At 33.8% G+C, this 21,194-nt stretch overlaps 1 long non-coding RNA gene and 1 pseudogene across 1 annotated transcript; one reads left to right on the top strand and one right to left on the bottom strand.

The window, feature by feature from the left end:
- Nucleotides 1-2,126: 2,126 nt before the first annotated feature.
- On the bottom strand, nucleotides 2,127-2,746 carry LOC149894317 (uncharacterized; annotated as a pseudogene).
- Nucleotides 2,747-2,969: 223 nt separating this feature from the next.
- LOC149894316 (uncharacterized) lies at nucleotides 2,970-7,967 on the top strand. Its single transcript, XR_016444745.1, has 3 exons — nucleotides 2,970-6,293; nucleotides 6,481-7,067; nucleotides 7,223-7,967. It is a non-coding gene; the product is annotated as an uncharacterized LOC149894316 (long non-coding RNA).
- The last annotated feature ends 13,227 nt before the right edge of the window (nucleotides 7,968-21,194 follow it).

Below are 21,194 nucleotides of genomic sequence, written 5' to 3'. Positions count from 1 at the left end.
TAGTATACATGCCCATTTTGGGTAATATCTAAACTACCAAAAAAAATTTAAAGGCATTTTTGTATGTTGCACCTGCTAGTCCTTTTTTAGTATGATTTTTGACTTCAAATCCAATTCATTTCCGCGGACGTCATTACTTGATTTCAAAATTGACATTCCTGGGTGTGGGACTATGTCTACTTTCACCCTAGATAGGTGGCGCTCTCGGGTCAGCTCAAAGTCCAATATCCAAAAATTATTCAGGGGTGAGTACATTGTTAATAAAAAGTTAATAATAAAACATTAATTAAAAATAATAAAAAATTAACTTGTTGTAACGTTTTAATTGAAAAGATAAAAAGCAGGTTGCGTAATTTAAAAAAAAGATTTTTTACATTCGAAAAGTTCGTTGCTTTTTATGCAGATCAAGTTTTAAAAATAATTCCTGAGAAAGATAGTCAAACCGCCTACGTACTCGCTGTCTTGAACACTCCCCCTCCCTTTGTACGCATTTGTACGTTTTTTGGTAACCCCCCTCCCCCCATACCTGCGTACGTACTTTATGGATGCCCCCTTATGCAATATAAATAAACAACAATGACATATGAAAACTCTGTCAAGGTCTAAAACCAATAAATAAAATACACAATTATGTGCATAAATGAAAAGTCAAGTTCGATACTATGGCACTCAGGCAATTGATATTAATTAACAATTTAAAATGGATTTAGCACAGCGGATCGGTCATTCTGTCTGTTTTATAATAATTCATTGTTAAATCAATATAATTTGGCAAATTAATATTTAAGCAAAAATAAACAAAGAAAACACTCACTTTTGATCCAGTATCCACTAGGTCAGTTGTTACGGAAGTTTCCCTGAGAGAGTCAGTAGTCACTAATTCAGATTCATCAAATATTATTGTTATATTGAGTGTCTGTCAGTGTCTGATTACAAATGGCTGACAGCTGGTGAAATGCATTCTGGATAATTTAACAATAAATAAGTAACATCATATTGATAAATTATGCAGGCGGTATAGTGTGCAGTGAAAGAGTTCACCAGCATAACAACTAGTGACATGCAGCCACGGAACCCCACATGATACTTAACTATTATATATGTGGTAGGGACCTCTAAATGTTTTCAGATTTAGCTGATTTTTTTTGTGAATTTTTTATGCATGCATATAAACAAAATTCAAGGGTGCCCTGTACAAAAATCAAACTTTGAAAATTAAGGACCACCCTAATGTATGTATGTATGTATGTATGTATGTATGTATGTATGTATGTATGTATGTATGTATGTATGTATGTATGTATTTATGTATGTATGTATGTATGTATGTATGTATGTATGTATGTATGTATGTATGTATGTATGTATGTATGTATTTATGTATGTATGTATGTATGTATGTATGTATGTATGTATGTATGTATGTATGTATGTATGTATGTATGTGTGTATGTATGTATGTATTTATGTATGTATGTAAGTTAAGATGTCATACTTTTTTTTTTGTGAATTTTACTTTGCATAGTTTAAAAAAGGGTTAGGTATAATATTAAAAGTTCAGAACCGTTAAAAAAAAAAAAAAAAAAAGTTTTAGCTACCAGGGATTCAGTGAGACTATTTCACCAAAAGCCCGGGGGGGAGGTGGAGGTAAAAACTTAAAAAATGGAAGTATTTAAAAAAAAAAAACTTACAAAACGTAAATTAACGTCATCTATTTTTAAAAAATATATATATATTTTTGTAAAAACAATTAAAGGGGTTTGCCCCCTCACACTACCTACCACTGAAGCTGTAAAATTAGGTTGATTTGGAACTAAAAATAAAACTTTTATATAGATCCACACAAAATTTACGGGCATTTATTAAAATAAAGTACAATAAAGATTAATTCTTAAACATTGTCAAGCCAATAAGGTTTTGTTTAGATAGATTACGTGACATCAACTTCTGTGAAAACTCTAGTCTTTTAATCCAACTATCTCTTCTATCTTCTGTAAAAACATTTTAGCATGCCTAGGTAATTTTTTTTACACATCTTTCGACAGCCTGAGTGTGGCAACACCAGTTTGGTACAATAATTGGTTTAAATAAAGACTCTTTGATGTCTTTAGTTGTCATGCAACAAGTCAAAGTTGGTTCAAAAGCTTCATTCCAATCAATAAGATCCTTGAGACAAATTGCCTTGGTATTGATATCTGGTGTCCTTCTTGGTCTAACAGATAGATCTTTTAGTTGTTCATTTTCATCACCTTCTCTTATTTCTAGAATTTTGAGTACACTAAAACTTCTCTCCTCTTTATTTTCAGAACAAAGCATAGTTTGAAGAATAGATTCAGAGAAGGCATACCAAGCAGATCGCTTAATAGTTGGAATGACAATATTTTGAATATCGATTGACTGGTGTTGAAGCAACTTAAGCTGGTAAAGAACATGTTTTGCTCCTTCTGTCCAACTATGTTTAACTTTGATGTTAAACCAGACAGGAAAGTATACTCCTACAATATACTCGACTAGTTTAAGAAGTTTTTGGGCTGCGTCTTGAAGACCATGATGAGATGCAAAATTCTACATATTCTATTGGCTGTTGTTAGCCATCTGGCCATGTTAACAGGGCCAATATCAAGAAGTCCTAATTGCTGAGGAACATGACCACTGCGTATAGCGTTAATTATTTGATAGCCATAATACTGATCTGTAGAAAGGTCTTTTTAAACACATCGTTACTTAAGTTAATTAGAGGAATCATCAGTTTCAACTTAACTAAAAAAATTGTTAATTTCAAGATTGGTTGCTTCATCTAGTAAGCTTCCAATGGGTCCACTCCATTTTTTACCACTTTTAGAAAAGTTTCAATTTTAGTTATTTTTTCCTGAGAAAAACGTCAAAACTTGTAATACTCCTAACCCATTTTTTTGCTGTTGAAGTCTGTGATGCATCTTTGCAGTCTGTCTTCATATTCTGGGTGGTTGCTTTTCTCTTGTACCTTTGCCAATTGTTTCTGAAAAGATGATGGAGTCCTTCAGTTTCTTGCTCTAAATAAATTCCCAAAGAGCTATTGTGGCATTGGATGAATTGTGGAACATGGTGAATGACAGCATGAACCTTGGGAGTGATGGTGGTGCCCTGAAGTTGTAAATAGGAGACTGTGAACTGCTCAATTTTTTCAGCATAGCTGTAATCAAGAGTATTGCCAAAACAAGCATGGACAACACCATTGAATTTTCTTAGTGTGTCAATAAAAAGAACAGCTGGAAAGAAAGAGTGCTGCTGGGCTAATCTCTCCAAAACATCCACATTCTTCAAAAGCTTCCTGCACTCATTTACAGCCAGTTGTCCACCATGAAATGACTGCTGTTGAATATGAAGTAACGCCAGCCATTCAGGAGCATGTGTCTAAATTTTTGAGAGAGACTGTAGAAGATGATTTACGACACCAAGCAACAGATGAAGCTCCATGGGTGGAAGAACATCAAGAACAAAAGATGCATCTGAGGCATTGGGTTCATGAACGGAGTTTCTGAATAAACTTGCTTTCTTGATGTTAGCATCAGTCGCAATGAATGCCTGATAATCTCTTCTGATTGATCCAAAGGTTCTCAGAGATCCACATTTAGCAAGATCTTTTGATGAAATGTCACACCAAGAGCATGGGTGTGCACTGGAATGTGCTTGTAGACCACAAATGATGTTTGCCAGCTTCATATCACAGGACAAATTAAAAGGAAGTTTTCAATGTTCAGCAGATCAAAAACTTGCTTGACACTGCTATAGTTTTCCTGGAGATCTTCAGAAATGGCAATCAGTAACTGATGCTTAACACCAGAACCTTTGGCCAGAGAATTGGTGAGAAGTCGTTTTGGTGGCGGAGATTTTAAAACTGAAACTTTTTCCAAGATTCCAAAGCTTACTTTTAGAAAACCACCACTACCATCCACTCCCAGCTTCATAATGTAGTCATCGGAGAGGTTTCTAGTTTCAAGAACTTGCTGACAAAGAGCTTTTAAGTCTTTGCAGTGAATGACAAGTTTATCCACCTGATTTGTGCCCTTGTCAGTTGCAACTTTGATCGAAGTTTTGGTAAAATGACTTTCAAGTTTTTTTGCTCAACTGGTCAAACTTAGAGAGGAAGTTCTTTTCTACAATCCGACTTGAAACAACTTGATTTTGTGTTGACACCAGCTTTTTCACACCAGAATTTGACAGCCCTGTGTTGTGTTGCATATAAACAAGATCTTTTGCTGTCAGTTTTGGTTCTTTATTGAAAAGTCTTCTTGCTCTTAAAGATGAACCTTTGAAATAGTTAAGAAAGATTTTACATTATTATGCATTACATAGACTTAAAATATGAAGCTAAAACTTTAAATATTTAATACAATGTTACCTGGAAGAACTGGAATAGAGCGGCCTCTTATTCCCTCTGGTCTGCTAAGAAGAACTGTTCCATGGGGTGAAGCTTCCTTGTTGGTAATGACTGATGCTGCAACACTTTCAGCTGCAACAGAGTCGTTTGACACATTTTCTGCTAAATTCTTTCGCAAAGTGTACTTTGAGCAACTGTGTGGAAAACCCTTGCCAACTATTGAAAAGCATTCAGAACATCTTCTTTCAACTGAGTTCTGGTTTGCTTTAGGTTTTTGGGTTGCCATGACTGGATGTGGGGAATTGTGATTTGCTTTGCCAACTGAGCAAATCAAACAATCACAAACTGAATCTCTTGTAACTCGACGGACTTTGATATTGGAGAAGTCAAACAGCTGTAGTTGGGTTTGAAGCTTCCCTTCCTCAAGCCTCCTAAGGTTGGAACGGCAACGCTCACAAATGCCAGTTGGGACTTTTGGATCATTAAAGTCAATTGGCTGCTTCAGAATTTGTTGCATTTTTTTTGTCATGAAGCTGGTTAAAAAGCGACTAGTCTTGCCAAGACACAAGAAGCAAACAGTCTTTTTGTTCTCTTCGTGGGTTTTTGCTCGATTTGGCATTTTTTGTTAATTCAGATACTAAATCTATGAAAAAAATGGATTGAATAACTAATGCTCAAGCTTTTTGTGAGAATTTTAGTATAATAATTTATAAAAAAGCAAGTTAGATTTTTTTTTTTTTAATTTTTTTGGTACAAATAACTTGTATGTTCTTTTTTAAATTAAAAAAAGCTCCAATTTTTTTTTCTTCCCAAAACAACTTAGTTAACACAATCTGTCAAATTATTTATAAAGTGGATGAAAGTAAAAGTCATAAAAAATTAAGTTTTATTGCTCTAGAGTTAAATATTTTGTAGTATTTTTAATGATATTTTATGCAAATTTGATAATGGATTTTCTTCCACGGACGGTATAACCAGATTTTGGGACTTATAACCTAGTAACCACCAATGATAGTACAATCATACCCCAAAGGATTTTTCTGGGTCATGACATCAAGCAATATTTCACTTTTTTACAACAGTGTGGTGTGTAGAGCACATACGATCCAATTTAACTTTCGCCCTAATTTCAGCTCCATAAAGTGCATTACTCCTCCCTCACAACCAGTGTTTATATTGGTAGAGTCTCCACCAATTGCTTTTAAGTGTACATTAATATTCCTCATTGCAGTATAATCAATAATCTTATCTGCTATAATTTCAGCGTGGTTCTTTTTTGCTTCTTTAGCTGGAGTGAAATGAAAATACTTACCATCACCAGAACAAATAGTGTAATGTTCTTCTTTAACTTTAGCCGGATACTGTCTGTCTGATCCATCTACAGTTAAAAAATACTTTAGTAAGATCTTTTCGTCCATCAAAAAATATGCAGTCAATAATCTCTTTATTGCAATAATCATCAAACTGAATAGCAACTTCATTCATTGCTTTATCCCTAGCTCTCCGAACTTTACTGTAATCTATTATTAATCTAGTGTCACTTTCGGATACAAGTCCTCCATCTAACCATGCTGCAGTAGCTATGACTGCAGTTGCTCTTAAACTAACACCATATCGAATACTGGCCAATGCAATATTAGAGATATCTTCATAATTTCTAGATTTTTTTAAATATTTTGTACAAGGCTTTTGAATAGAAAAAATCTCATTTTCATCAGATTCAAACTCTTTATAATTATCATGTTCGTTATCTTGTTCATTTTGAGTATTATTTTCTTCTTGTGTCGTGTGATTTTTTTCTCTCGTTTTTTCTTCTTCTCTTCTTCGTTTTCAACTTTGTACTTTTTTTAACTTTTTGGACTCCATCAAATCAGCAGGTCCAAGTTGATATGAACTAAAAGATCCAATCTTTTCTCGTTGGGCTAAAAAAAAGGTAGCAACATTTTGCTTACAACTAGACAAATTAAAATAAAATTTTCTTTTTAAAATAATCAAAGAGATCAGTAAAATATTATTAAATTTAATTTTCAGCTTTACTAACACTTTTATAATGATTGTCGTATATTCACTCATACCTTTTTTATAAACCAGTTTAATAATTGATGTTTTTCTCTCCCTAGGACAGATGCAGGTAATGTGGGCACCAAATTTACAGTCAGGAGGACAGCATTGCTCAGAACATAGAACTATTTTACAGTTACACTCCAACAAGTCAAATAGTTTGTCAATAACGAAATTAAACTTGTTTTATAACTTTACTTGCTTTGTTTTGAGAAATTAGACTAGCTTTGTTCCATGCGTCTTTGGCCGAGTAAACGAGGAGTATGTTACTCCGCAGAGCTAAAACTCTTTGTCTGGATAAACTTCGAAGATCTTTTGCGTGTAATGTTTCATAGTGAAGATTAATGTTTCATAGTGAAGACACCAACTTTATTAATTCCTGCAAAAAGCAATTCTCTTTTAACAAATTAATCCTTGTTCTTATTGTACACTCTCGACAATCTGCTCGTTGATTATTTTCAAAGCTAAAAAAACGCTTTTCTTGTCCAGGTTTCAATGTGTGATTATCGAGTTTGAAGCGTACTTGTTCGAGTTTCATCACTCTTTTTGAATTCATTGAGAGTACGTATATTTACTGCCATGTCCGAGCGTCATCGGAACTGCGTTACGAGCTGCAGTGTCTTTTATACTGCTGAGAGCAATTAGGGTAAAGAGGATATTTATTTTTTTATCATTTTTTTGTTGAAGTGTTGATACTGTACGAGTGCTAGCGTAACAAGACTTAATGGAGATAAATCACCATTATGTTTTTATTTTTGCAGCATCCGAAATGCGATTATGTTTTTGTTTTTTTTTATATAGCATCCGAACTTATGTCTGCAACTCGAAGCAAGTCATAAATGCACTTTCGCTTGTTGAGAAATTTACAGCGATCGGCAGTATGTATTTTTTTTGTTTGGATTGTTTTGATATTTTAGTAATTCTTGATGACTTTTCATTCGCATAGATGCGTTTTAAAAACGGATATATAGACGTTTACAACAAAGATCGTACACCAAGTGGCTATCTCCGTCCATATATTGTGTGACATTGAAAACAAGCTGGAAATGGATAGATCGTTCTCATGTTCTTTCTTATAAATGAGTAACGTTCATATAAATGAGCAACTCATCTAATATGCTTTCATAAGAAAGAACATCTGAGTTTTTTTTATAAGTTTTGTTGGTTTTTCTATGGCTTTCATATGTTAACAGGTTCTACCTTCTCAATGCTACTAAAAAAGTTTTCTAATCTCCACTTTGGTTTGCATGAAATCTTGATGAGGTATTTCACGAACGAGTAAATTTCTTTGATTTATTTTTCGGTGTGTTAGTTTTTTTGTTCTCATTTGCTTCAACACGTGTTTCTCCAAAGGAAATCTTTGTGACGAATGAGACGGCTGACAGTGACAACAGTCCCCAATTGCAAGGCGAGATGTCGTATTTTTAAATGTTCGCTTTTAAAATCCAATTTAAACTTTGTTTCAATTTTAACGAACAGAGCGGGTAGGCTAGCTCTATGTTCTGAATAAAGAAGAGTTTTTTCTACAATTAAAAAAAAAAAGAAACTTTTAAAGTTTGAAAGTTTGAAATTTTTCTCCCTTTCGAAATTTTTTATTTAGCTTATTTTTTTGGGATGTTGTTCCGAAACTCATTCTGCCTATATTTTATTTAAGAAACTTTATTCTCACAAATACAATTAAATTTTTAACAACTATCAAAAGCATATTTAAGGTTTTATAGCTAAAATAGGAGTATTTAGTGTTAAAGAATTTTTGAAAGTTTGAAAGATTTTTTTTTGAATGACAAGAACTGGGTAGCCAATTAAGGCTTTTTGTTTCAAATTTATGGCTCGCATGTTTTTTTATTACTTTTCGCTGTGTTTTAAATACTGATAGGATTAAGTTTCCAGAATAATTTTTTATTTTTTTGTTAATGGTAAGGAAAAAATATTTAAAATAATATTTAGTGGTATGGAAAAAAAATTCAAAATAATATTTAATTTAAATACTTTTCACAGTTTTTAGAAGGAGAACAAGAAACTTCGTACCTAATGCTCTTTAAAGGTACTTTTACGTCGATTCCATTTTTTTATACACTACCGTGCAAAAGTCTCCGCTCATTTGTAATATTTCAATAAAGTAACAAAAGTTTGCAAGAAAATTGCGTTTATTTTTAATTGTTTATTAAACAATGAATTAGACAGTAAATACAATACATTTTAGGATGATTTTAAATATGTAAAATCAAGAAAATGTTAATATACAAAGTTGTAAATGTTAAATTTTATTTTCATCAATATGAGACCCCTTTGGAGCGTATAACAGCAGCACATAATCTTGGCATTCGGGCTAATAATTTATTCATGGTTTCCGCTGTTATCTCATTCCAAGCTTTTTGCAAACGTTCCCATAGCATTTGCTGATTAATAAAAGATGTTTCACCTGCTTCTCTGATCTTCCGATCCAGTTCATCCCACAACTTTTCGATGGGTGATAGATCTGGTGATTGAGGAGGCCAAGTCATAATTTTGAAAACTTTTCCCCTTTCTTTTAGTTTCAAATAATTTTTGCATAATCCAGATGCATGTTTTGGATCGTTGTCCTGCTGCATGATGAATCCTTTCCCAATTATACGAATACCAGATGGAATCGCGTGCTTAACCAAAATATTATGGTACATGTGTTTATCCATGGTAGATGTGATTTTAACTAAATCTCCAGTTAACCCATTGCCAAAACATCCCCAAAGCATAATATTACCACCTCCATGTTTTACAGTACTTTGTATACATTGAGGAAGCACTCTTTCATTAGGTAAACGCCTAACATGCACGCGACGTCGGGTACCAAAAAGTTCGAACCTACTCTCGTCTGTCCATAGAACTTTCTTCCAATCTTCTAATCCCCAATTTTTATGCATTTTTGCCCATTCCAATCTTTTCTTCTTATTTACTGCCCTCAACAAAGGTTTACGTGCAGCAATGCGTCCAATTAAGTTGACTGATCTTAGTCTTCTTTTTACAGTATCAGTTGATACTGGCTTTACCCTTGTTTTGTTGAGTTCTGCTGTTAAAATTGTGGCTGGAATTTTTCTATTTCTTTTGCTGGACACAACAATAAACGTATCTTCTTGCCGTGATGTAACTCTTGGTCTTCCAGAACGTGATCTGTCACTGTTGGAACCAATATCATGCAATCGTTGTAGAGCATATCTCACACCTGATTCGGATATTTTTAACCTGGAAGCAATTTTTCTATATGAATAACCTTCTTCAAGTAAAATACATATTTTGCCACGAAGTTCTTCACAATATTCTTTCTTTACTTTCACCATTTCTCAAATTCTTTATTAAATTCAAGACATTAAATGCGCACACTAATGCCATTTTCAAGTATAAATATAAACATAAGTCTATTAAAAGCAACCAATTAAAATTACTGAAAACATCCTTACCATGCCGGAAAGTATCATGCTACTGTCAAACCTAAGCTTACAAAAAATATTTTGGTTAAAACTTTTGTGCAGTTTTAAATTTAATAAAGAATACTGAAGAATTTTATATGTATTTTACGTGAAAAAGGTTATTCATATAGAAAAATTTCTGCCATGTTTTTAGCAGCAGAACTCAACAAAACAAAGGTAAACAAAATTATTTGAAACAAAAAGAAAAGGAAAAAGTATGCAAAATTATGATTTGGCCTCATCAACTTTTTATATTAACATTTTTTTCTTTTTATATATTTAAAATCATCCTAAAATGTATTGCATTTACTGTTCCTTGCAAATATTACACATGAGCGGAGACTTTTGCACGGTAGTGTATCTTAAAATAAAAAATTAACATTGTTGAATTCAGCATTTATACTTTCTCCATCTTGAAAAAATTATTAGCTGTCTTAATTCCATCTTTTGACTCCCTTACAAGTTAAACTTATTCTAAAGCGAACTTATAATCAATAAATGAATTTTTAATAATAGGAAGGTGTTTTTTATACTTTGACTATTAGACCAGGAAAACTGACTTTGACTTATTGAGTTTGAATCTCTATTACATCGGTTTAACAAAATCGTTGCAAGCTTTGATGGTTACGTTTGGTTTTGCAAATGGTTTCTTGTTTTTGTTTTTCTAATTTAATTCTTTCTCAAACTGTTTATCTCCCTCTGAAATGATTATTGACAAATAAGGCTGATACACATCGTCATCAACTCTACACGTGCCTTTAGATCATGGATTCCAAGTTGTAGATTGGTATGAACTTCCTATTAGGTGAATATTCAAAAAACGTCTTAAGAAGTGCAGAGCAAAAAAGTTCTTTTCGCAAACCTGAAACACACATGCAAAACATTGAAAGAAAGTACTTAAGAAGTCCAATATCATTACTCTCTAATCTGAACAGATTTAATAATTTCTTAGCCTTCAAAAAGGCCAAGTCTATCGATACCTTAGATCTTGAATTAGTAGACGAAACCAGTGACGAGTAATAAAAATATTTTTATTCTTATATTACTGTTATTGAGCAAACTAAAAAATTTAACATAAAAAGAAAAAATCTACAGAAAACTAACTTAGAAAAACACACGTCACAACTATCATTTTAAAGTAAAAAATTCCATAGAAAACAAATTTCATCAAAACAGTTTTTTTACTTTTTCAGGGTTTCAACTGATTTTAGTGCGCCACAAGTAGCAATCTCTATTTCTAAATTAATTTGCAACCCTCTCCATAGTTTAATTTTACTAACAAATAATCATTAATCAACATAGCTGAGAAAAGTATGACATAATACTTAGTTAGACTGCATTACTTAACTGACAGGGAAGCAAACCTGATTAACATGGGGTTTGCCCTCCTATAAACGGTTATCAGGATTCTAACTCGGACGACGGTAAATCTTTGTCTGCTTCCCGAAGGAGGGGAAAACTCCGGGACGACGCTCACAGAGTCTTCTGTGGACAGAGTGGGAATGAGTCTGTAAGGCAACTAGCCGGAGGACTAAAAACTTCAATGCATCAACATGGCTGAGATCAAATGTAGCATCATAAAGCTCATCCACTAAATTTTTGAACAAAAATTTTTGTGAAGATGCGTGAATGTTTGTGGCAGACCGGTGCACAGTGGAAAATAAAGTTGTGTTTCGGACCAAAAATCGATAACTTTTTTGTTACTAAAAATAGAGATTTGAAATTTTTCACAAATGTAAAGTAGTATATGACGCTTCTTGAGAAATACTTTTTATAAGAATTTTTTGTAATACAATATTAAAAATAAATAAATAAAAATCAAAAACTTCAAAATTGGCAGTTTGTTAATTTACACTTTAACACAATGCTTTACAAATGTATGAAAATACCTTAAAATTATTAAAAACGACGAAAAATACATAAAGTGCTTACCTACTAATTATAGAAATATTTAAAACAGTTTCTTAATAACAATTTTTAAATAGTTGTTTTTATGAAATAATGTATAGGTATATTAAGGTGGTACCAGGGTAAAATCAACTTTTTAACAAGAAATTGAAAACTATTTAGCTCTTTTCTATTAATGAACAAAAAAAATATATAAAACAGTAGCCCAAAAAAAAGTTTAATGATGACGTCATTAATTATGCGCATAATTAGTGTTTTGTTACCCCCGAAACTGCTTATTCTTTCATCTAATATAACTAACTCAAAAAGAGTCAAAACTGCTTGAAAATTTGAACATGAATTTTTTAATGTATTAAGAATGTTGTCTATGAAACAGAATTTTTTAAAACATTTTTAACTTTACCAGGTTGACATTTGAACTTTAAGATATAAAATTAAGGGTAGTTTGGGACCAAAGCATGATAAAAATGAGTTTTAAATAAAAAATAACAAAAATTTGCTTCACAGACAACCTTCGTAATATGTTCATCTTTAAACCTGCAAAATTTCAGCCAATTATATCTATTTTCTATGAAAAGTTATTTTTTCTGAAAAATTGAGATTTAGCGAGAAAAAAAGCGTTTCTAAGGTCATTGTTATGAAGCAAGAACCAAACTGCTCTTTAAAAAAAGGCCAAATTTGATTAAAATTAAGAAGATTTTTTACTTTTTGCAAAACGCATATTGAAATAGGTAGATTTAAGAATTCAAAACATTAATTTTGGTATTTTTCAAAATTTTATCAAAAATAGCCGTTTTTTACCCTGGTACCACCTTAAAGGTACTATATCATAACTACATAGGGACTTTCAGTTCCTGAAATCAGTTCGTTGACTTTCAAAAGCTGCAGAGTATCTTCATCAAGTTCTTGCACATTTCACGCAAAGAGTTTATTTGGCTCTTTACTTCATCTACAACGGCTTTAGTTTTCTTGGAAGTCTCTTTGCAGAATTCTATGCATATAGGTCGACAAAAACGAACATATGAAGGTGCCGGATTTCGCCAAACAACTGCAACAGTTACTTTATCAATTAGTTTGATAGGCACCAAAGAACTAGTAAACAAATTTGCATAAGAAATAAGTTCAGATTTCTCTGGAAGTTTCTACTTGTATTGGCTTTGGCCAGAGGAACCATCACAGCCCCATTTACTATATGAAAGTAAATGCTTGAATTCAATACTGTACACGGAATCTATGGTCAAAATTCTAGCTACAGTGTGATCCAATAAATCTTGCAGTTCCAGAATTTTTGGATGTGTGTTCGTAATTTCTATTGCAGAAGATGGTGGATAGCAGGTCTGTTTAATTTCTTGAATTTTACAATATGGTGGAAATATGGAACAGTTTCGTTCATTTGTCACCTTCCTCATGTACAAATATTGTGCTTTTGTTAAATCTAAATCAATAAACACGCTGAGTGCTTCTTCATCAGTTAGCATATTTTTCTGGCTTGGTTTTCCATAAAACTCGATATTAATTTTTTTTTGTCTTTATCAGCAATCCTTAATAATTCCACAAGTTTTGCTTCTGCTTCTTCTCCTATTGAATGCAACGCCTGAAGATATGTATTAAAGATATGCTCCATCGTTTATTAAAAGACGGAATAATGTGCCTTTAAATACCACTAATGATGAAACACAAGTTGTCCTCAGAAAGTTGATAATTTTCTTTTAAAATTGTTGACAGTGCCTCAACTGTCATTCCTCCATCAATATAGGAAAGCAATAATTTACATTTCAAACACTTAAAAGTTGTCATTTTAACAAGTCACAAAAGTAACTTAAGTAATATTCAATAGTCAAACGAGTCGGCTTAATTTCCACTGTGAGTTTCTTATACTGATATAAATGTTTCAACTCTTTATATATTGGGAGTGTACATTCACCACAAAAGGAGAGCAAAAATAAAAGAATGCCATGGTATCAATAAAAAATTGATAATAAATTAAAAAACATATACCAAGCTATTGTTATAGATGAACAAAATTTGAAACCACGATAAAAAGCGGTTTTCTGTTTTTTTACTTTTATCACTCTTTTCTCGATAATTTCGGAAACCGCACGTTTCTGCAACTCATTCTTATACATGTTTTTAACAAACACCTAGGCTATAATACTACATTAAATGTAAAGCGTGGGGAAGCGTGGGTAACTACCAAAAGTCTCAGTGAACTTGAAGAATAATATTTTTTTTCATTTATTTTATTGTTCAAATAATTACTCCTAAACTGAACCATATAAGTAAAAATGTATAATTTTCTTAAAATCTCCATAACATGAGCTTTTCAAAAATGTATAATACTTTATACTTATTCCTAGAAAGTTTTATAGAAAATTAACTTTTAAAGTGATGAAGCGAACAGGTTTGAAATGAACATCCGCAAAAGTAATAAACAGTAGGGCTTCAAATCTTTTATTTTTACATAAAATTATGTGAAATTCCTGCATTATAGTAATGATGGACTATTAAACTATTAAATAAAATTGAAATATAATGATAGTAGCGACATTAGTAAAAAACATTTATGATATGCTGTTGCTCTACAATTTTCCACTGTGCTCCGTGCCAATATTTTTCTCTACCACACCTGCTTCTATAAATGTTAATTCCCCCGAAGTTCAGATACCTCCACAAGACAACTATGATAGAGACTCTATAGAAAGCGACGATTTAAAAAACAGACGACTAGAAAGAATTTTAGAAAGCCTTACGGAAACAAATGACAGACAAGTAATAAAGAATACCCCAGAGAAACGCAATAATGATACTCTTTTGACAGCTCCGCTTGAAAAGTTAACACTCTCTGTGAGACCCTCAAGAGATAGATCCAACCTCCCAAAATTTAATGGAACCCCCGAAGACGTCAAAATACCTTCAGTTTAAAAGAGTAGCCACCTTCAATAATTGGAATAGCCATGATCAACTTTGCGTGTTTTCCGCTTCCACATACTACGAGTCCCTACCAGAAAAAAAAAACAGCACATTGACTCACTCATACAGGCTTTTCAAAATGAGTATGAACCCCCAGAGCGTGTGTGGATAAAGAAGACGCAGCTATACACCCTTAAAGAAGGGCATAGCGGTCTAGAGAAGTTCATAGCCAATATCGAGAAATTGTGCCAAGAATTAAACGTTAATGAAGAGACTAAATTAGACTTATTTATACAAGGCGTGAATCCTAACCTTAAACAGAGACTCCTCTTAAGTCAACTAGCAACCTACACGAAAGCAGTTAGGATAGCACGAGTCAACAACTCCGTTATCAACGGCGATGGTAAGAGAATAGTTGAAACTATAGTGAAAGCGATGACCAAACTACAAACTAAACCCTCGAAAACCAACACGGTAACTTTTGCGGAAAATGATACACCCCTACTAAACGCATACAATACGACACCCGCCAACTTAGCAAACCCTGAAAGTGCAATTAGAGAAGTCGCTAGATTAGGACAAGAACTAAAACAATTAAAATTACGGCTCTCAAAACGACAAACTGAAAACCACGCAATGCCACAAAACCACTACTCACAACCACAAAACCACTACTCATAACCACAAAACCAACCCACCTGCTACAAGTGTCATATTGTAGGTCATATAGCCAGATCCTGCGACCAAGTCTTCCGTGATCCCCGGATTCCTCTATCCAATAACTTACCGCGTGAATTTTCTAACCATGGGCCTTCTTGGAGAAACAGCAAAAATAACTATAACTCCAAAAGGTCCACACCTCAAAAAAACTACGATAGAAACCCACGGAACCACCTAGCGGAAAATAATTTGCAATATGATGACAGACGATATAATGATAGAAGATATGACCAGAACCCGAATAACAACATTGACAGATCCCAAACAAAACCCAGCAGTTTAACAAAAATCCTAGACACCACCCACCTTCAAACGTTTTAGAATTAAAGTTCAACCAAAACGCTTCATGTGATGAAAATTTAGATAGTCAAAACATCATAAGTCCTAAAAAAAACCTATGAATTTCAGCTGCCCCGATAGCACATTTACCTTGAGAGAAAAGGATGCTAACCCAATGCCAAACTCACAAGTCGTTTCTATAACAGTCCACGATAATGATTGCAAGTTAACTAACGATATTCCTATAAAAACTTCAAACCCAATCCAAGGACTTCTAAAGAATAAAACTAACCCAATTAGCTTCCCTGGAAATGATCAAAAAGATTCACAAATGGTTACAAATAGACACCCATTAGGTCCTGAGAAGAGGAATGTCTTAATTTGCAATAATAGTGAGCCTTCACCAACTACAATACAAATAGAAGGAAATATTCAAATAAACCAAACTATTCTATGGGAATGAGGGGGTTTATCTATCATACTCTATCAAGAGTATGATAGATAAACCCCCTCATTCCCATAGAATTGCCTCAAGCTCCAGCATCGAATCAAATTATCAATCAAATACAAGACAACCAAGACATATCACAGCCATCTAATTTAAGCATATGGGGAAAAGTAGACGATCAGTGGAAGAAATTACTAATGGACCAGTGTCCACTAGTAACTTCTTCCACTGATCGCTGCAATAAAGGCCACAAGCTACAACTTTTATTTTACACTACTCACTTCAAAACAAGAAGAAATGTCGCGCGTTACACCCAAGTGACCTGCAACAAGTCACATTCGCCAACGGAGATACACTATTAATACGAGGAATGCTAACGCTTAACTTTGAGATACGACAGATAGTTTACACATTTAAAACATATGTTATAGATAATTTAAACTGTGATGTAATTTAAAGGAAAAGTTTTTCTCATCGAATATAACGGGGTAATTGATTTCAAAAACAAAAATTTAACACTGGAACAAAACATAAGCTCGAATAAAACAGATCAGCTCAGTAGTGAGGAAGAAACGGACGAATATAACGAGATCCTTACAACCAAAAGGAAATTATTGCAACCCCCTTCAACAACAATCCTAAACGCTCCATATGACTTTTCAACGAATGACGATTACTGCTTTGAGCCAAATAAAGAACTTTTCTTTAAAAAAAACATAGTGCTGTAGCCCACACTATTATCAGGAGACAACAGAGCCGTAACTGCAATGGTTTCAAACCCCACTAACGAATCTTTTGAATTAGAAACAGATACAGTTTTAGGTAATATATATAGTGTCTTCAGATGAACATAATGTAGAAGAGAAAAACCCACATCATTTTATTAATTTTATCTTACAAGACAATTATTCCCTACAACTGCACAGGTCAGGTCATTTAACCTTAATTGAGAAACAATTCAGAAATATTTCGGAACTAGTAGAAAGGCACTGTGATATATTTATAAATTCACAAAATATGTTAGGATATACTTACCTAATAAATATTGGACGCGCTACACCCATTCGAAAAAAAGCCTACAGAGTATCCCCAAAACAGCGGCAAGAAATCGATAAAGAAATGGATAAAATGATTAATTCTAATGTCATTAGGAAATCCGTCAGCCCGTGGGCAGCCCCTGTCATCATTGTACCAAAACCAAATGGAAAAGTTAGGCTTTGTATTGACTTTAGAGATAATAACTCCGTAACCATAAAAGGTTCTTACCCCCTTCCAAGGATTGATGACATTTTAGACAGTCTAAATGGCGCACAATTCTTTACTACTTTAGATTTAATGAGTGGATACTGGCAAATAGAAATGGAAGAAGCCCCTAAAGAAAAAACGGCTTTTATTTCACATCGCGGCCTACATGAATGTAATGTCATGCCGTTTGGATTGTGCAACGCACCGAGTAATTTCCAAAGACAAATGGAACACATTCTTCAAGAAGAACTCTGGAAATTTTGTCTTATTTACTTTGACGACATCATCGTATTTCCTCCTAGTTTTGATAAACATCTGGAACATATCGAAATAATTTTTAAGAAACTACAAGAAGCAAATCTAAAGTTAAAAGCTAGTATATGCAACTTTGCAAAAGAATCGACTGCATTTTTAGGCCATATAGTAAATAGAGATGGCATACAACCTAACCAAGATAATCTACAGCAGTACAAGACTACCCCAGACCATCGAATGCTAAAGAAACACTATCTTTTTTAGGTTTAGTAAGCTATTATAGAAGATTTATTCATAATTTTAGCAAGATAGCCGCCCTTCTATGTAACCTAACCAGAGTAGGTGTTAATTTTAACTGGGATCATCAATTGTCAAGAAGCGTTTAACGCACTAAAACAGAAACTTGTTGAGAAACCTCTCCTGGCATATCCAGATTTTACACAGAGATTTATCCTAAATACGGGTGCAAGTGCCACCGCTTTAGGGTTTACACTCAGCCAAAGACTCCATGGAATCGAACGCCCTGTACTTTATGAAGACAATTTCTGCAAGAGAACAGAAGAATCTGTAACAGAGAGGGAAGCGCTAGCAAATAGTGTTTGCAGTAAAAAAGTGTCAGGTTCACAATTGTTACAGACCATAAACCGCTAAATTACATTTTGAACACAAAAGAACCTACAGGAAAAGTAACGAGGTTGGCCTTACTCTTACAAGCGTACGACTATGATATTGAATACAAACCTGGTAAATTAAACCACAACGCTGACGCCTATTCTTATTTTCATTGAATAAACATGACTCAGGGAGGGATGAGTTGGATGTCAATCCCATATCACATGATAAGCTCCCTAATGGCGTCAGACAAATGGAATCCATAATTAAAGAAGACTTAATCGGAGGAACAAAACAATTTATAATAAAAAATGAAATAACATTAGAAAAAGAGGAAGTTAAACGCCTACAAAGATTAGACCTTGAATTACTGCACAAGATAAATTACTTAAAACAAAAGATTATCCTTTACAACAAAAATGCAGCGGCGCGACTATTAGTTGACATCAACCAATATTTACTCGACGAACATGATATACTCTGTCACATATATGAACCAAGCAAGAAATCTACTGAAGGGATTTATAAACAGTTAGTAATACCACTGAAATTCAGAAACGACATTCTATTCTGGGCTCATGATCACGCGATATCAGGACATTTTGGTTTAGTCAAAACGATTGACAAACTGAGGAAAAGGTATTTTTGGCCACTAATGTATTCAGAGACAGAAAAATGGATTCAAAGCTGTACAGAATGCTCTAAATGGAAAGGAAGGACTCCTCAAAATAAAGCCCCTCTGCAACCCATACCAGCAGAAGAACCTTGGGATCAAGTCGCTTGTGATGTTATTGGACCATTTCCAGTTACTTTTTCCGGAAGTAAGTATATAGTTGTTCTCCAAGATAGATTGACAGCCTGGCCAGAAGCTTTCGCAACAGCTACTACTGATGCTGTTATTATAGCGCAATTGTTACTAGATTATATAGTCCTGAGATATGGAGCTCCACGAACATTCTTAACAGATAGAGGTACCAATTTCCTCTCAAAATTGATTAGTGAGCTATGCGGTATGATAAATACTAAGAAAATAAACACAACTCCGTACCACCCCGAATGTGACCGAATGGTGGAAAGATTCAATGGAACCTTAGTAAAAACACTTTCAATGTACGTTAGCGACCACCAAAAGGACTGGGACCTATACATCAATGCCGCTTTGTTCGCCTATAGAACTTCTATTAACAGCTCGCGTGGAGTAAAATCGGATGGTAATCTTGGTTCTCTACCTACTTTCTGCAATTCGGGAGAGAACCTAGATTACCACCCGATATAACATAATATACTAAAAAAGACATTCCCTGCACGATCACAGAATTCAGAAACCTACTAACAACAAGAATTCAATTAGCCTCTCACATTGCACGACGAAATCTTCAATAAGCACAATTACAAAATAAGTTTTATTATGATAGATCGACAAAAGAAACCACATTCCAAAAAGGTGATAAGGTATGGGTTCACGATAAAGAAAGAAAAAATGGGCTATCTCCTAAATTACAGAAACAGTGGCGAGGGCCGTATATAATCTTAGAAAAGCTCTCAGCAATTAACTTTAGAATCCAAAAGATCGATGGAAGTAAGGGTGTCCAACAGTAATTCACTCAAACAGACTAAAAAAATTTCATGAACCCATTAAGAATATAACAGCAGATCAGAACCTCTCAGAACAAGAAAGTGTTCAAAACCCACAAATGAATTCCCAAACATTAAACGAAGAACCTAACAACGCGGAAACATCTGAAAACCAAAACCATAAAAAAGGCGAGGAAACAACTAGATCCCTAGTTCCCCCTACAAACACAGAAAAGAAGAATTGGCATGAACTAAAGGAAGATAACATATTTCAAGTGGACGGAATTCGAAACCACAGAACACGAAGAGGGAAATGAGAGTTCCTCATAAAATGGAAAGATTACGACAAAACAAACAATACTTGGGAGCCAGAAAATAACCTCAGTCCAGAACTAGAACGAATTTATTTTGAACAGCATCAGGTATCTCATAACGACTTTGGAACCTCAGCAGACAGTTTACCCCGAAATTGTTTGTTAACAACTTTCAACCAAATCTCTCATAGACGAAGAAAATAAAGTGTTAATTATTTACTAACGCAAATATTCGTCTTTTTCACATTAACAGCTCCACATATCTAAGTATTGACATTGGGCCGATATATGACTGTGCTAAAACCACGCGTATGGGAATTCGTGAATTGTAGAGTAACTTTAACATGTAATCATGAAAATATATTTGTTTCTAGTGTGAGATCTCGTAAAGAGAATGAAATACGAGTCCCACATGAGCTTTGTCTTGCCATGGTGTATCATCAAATTCTTAAAACTTCGTTAATAAAGTTAAAAGGACATTCGCCGATCAAAAGTTTACGACATGTGTTTCACACACTGTACAACAGCAACAACAAGATAAAAGACGATCTACCCATTCCAACCGAAATCGTAAATATTGAACAACTGTTAATTTTTGAAATTGAAAAAGGTCAATGGAAAAATAAAATTTCTGAGGAATACTATTGCGAAATATTTAAGACAAATATACTAACCCAAGATCTGTTCGAAATTCGCCGATTTCCCGCCCAATTAGTAGGTAATTCAAGCCACATTGATTAACATGTCACTGACACAGAATGCCCTTCCTTCATAGATCAAACTTTTAAAGCAGGAATTTGCTACATCGAGATCTCCTTAAAAGTTATTGTGTGGGAGTGGGAAGATCCTCACCATGACTACGAAGAAATGCATTCCCTCGGAATGCATACTATACAACAAGCAGGCGAATACGTTTTAATTTCAATTTTACAAGCTGGTGGGGCGATCCAACAATCACTTGATAGCCAAGATAAAACTATCCAACTAGATAACGGCCTTATCCTTCACAACAACAACGAAAATTCACAAGACCCTCTACAGTTCTTGAACGACGCAGCTAGAGA

This window comes from Hydra viridissima, unplaced genomic scaffold (genome assembly GCF_058129835.1).
Source record: "Hydra viridissima isolate aposymbiotic clone 2 unplaced genomic scaffold, HvirCarnegie_v1 scaffold_1, whole genome shotgun sequence".
NCBI lineage: Eukaryota > Metazoa > Cnidaria > Hydrozoa > Anthoathecata > Hydridae > Hydra > Hydra viridissima.
The sequence above is the reverse complement of the archived record's forward strand: the minus strand, read 5'-3'. Positions and strand labels throughout refer to the sequence as shown.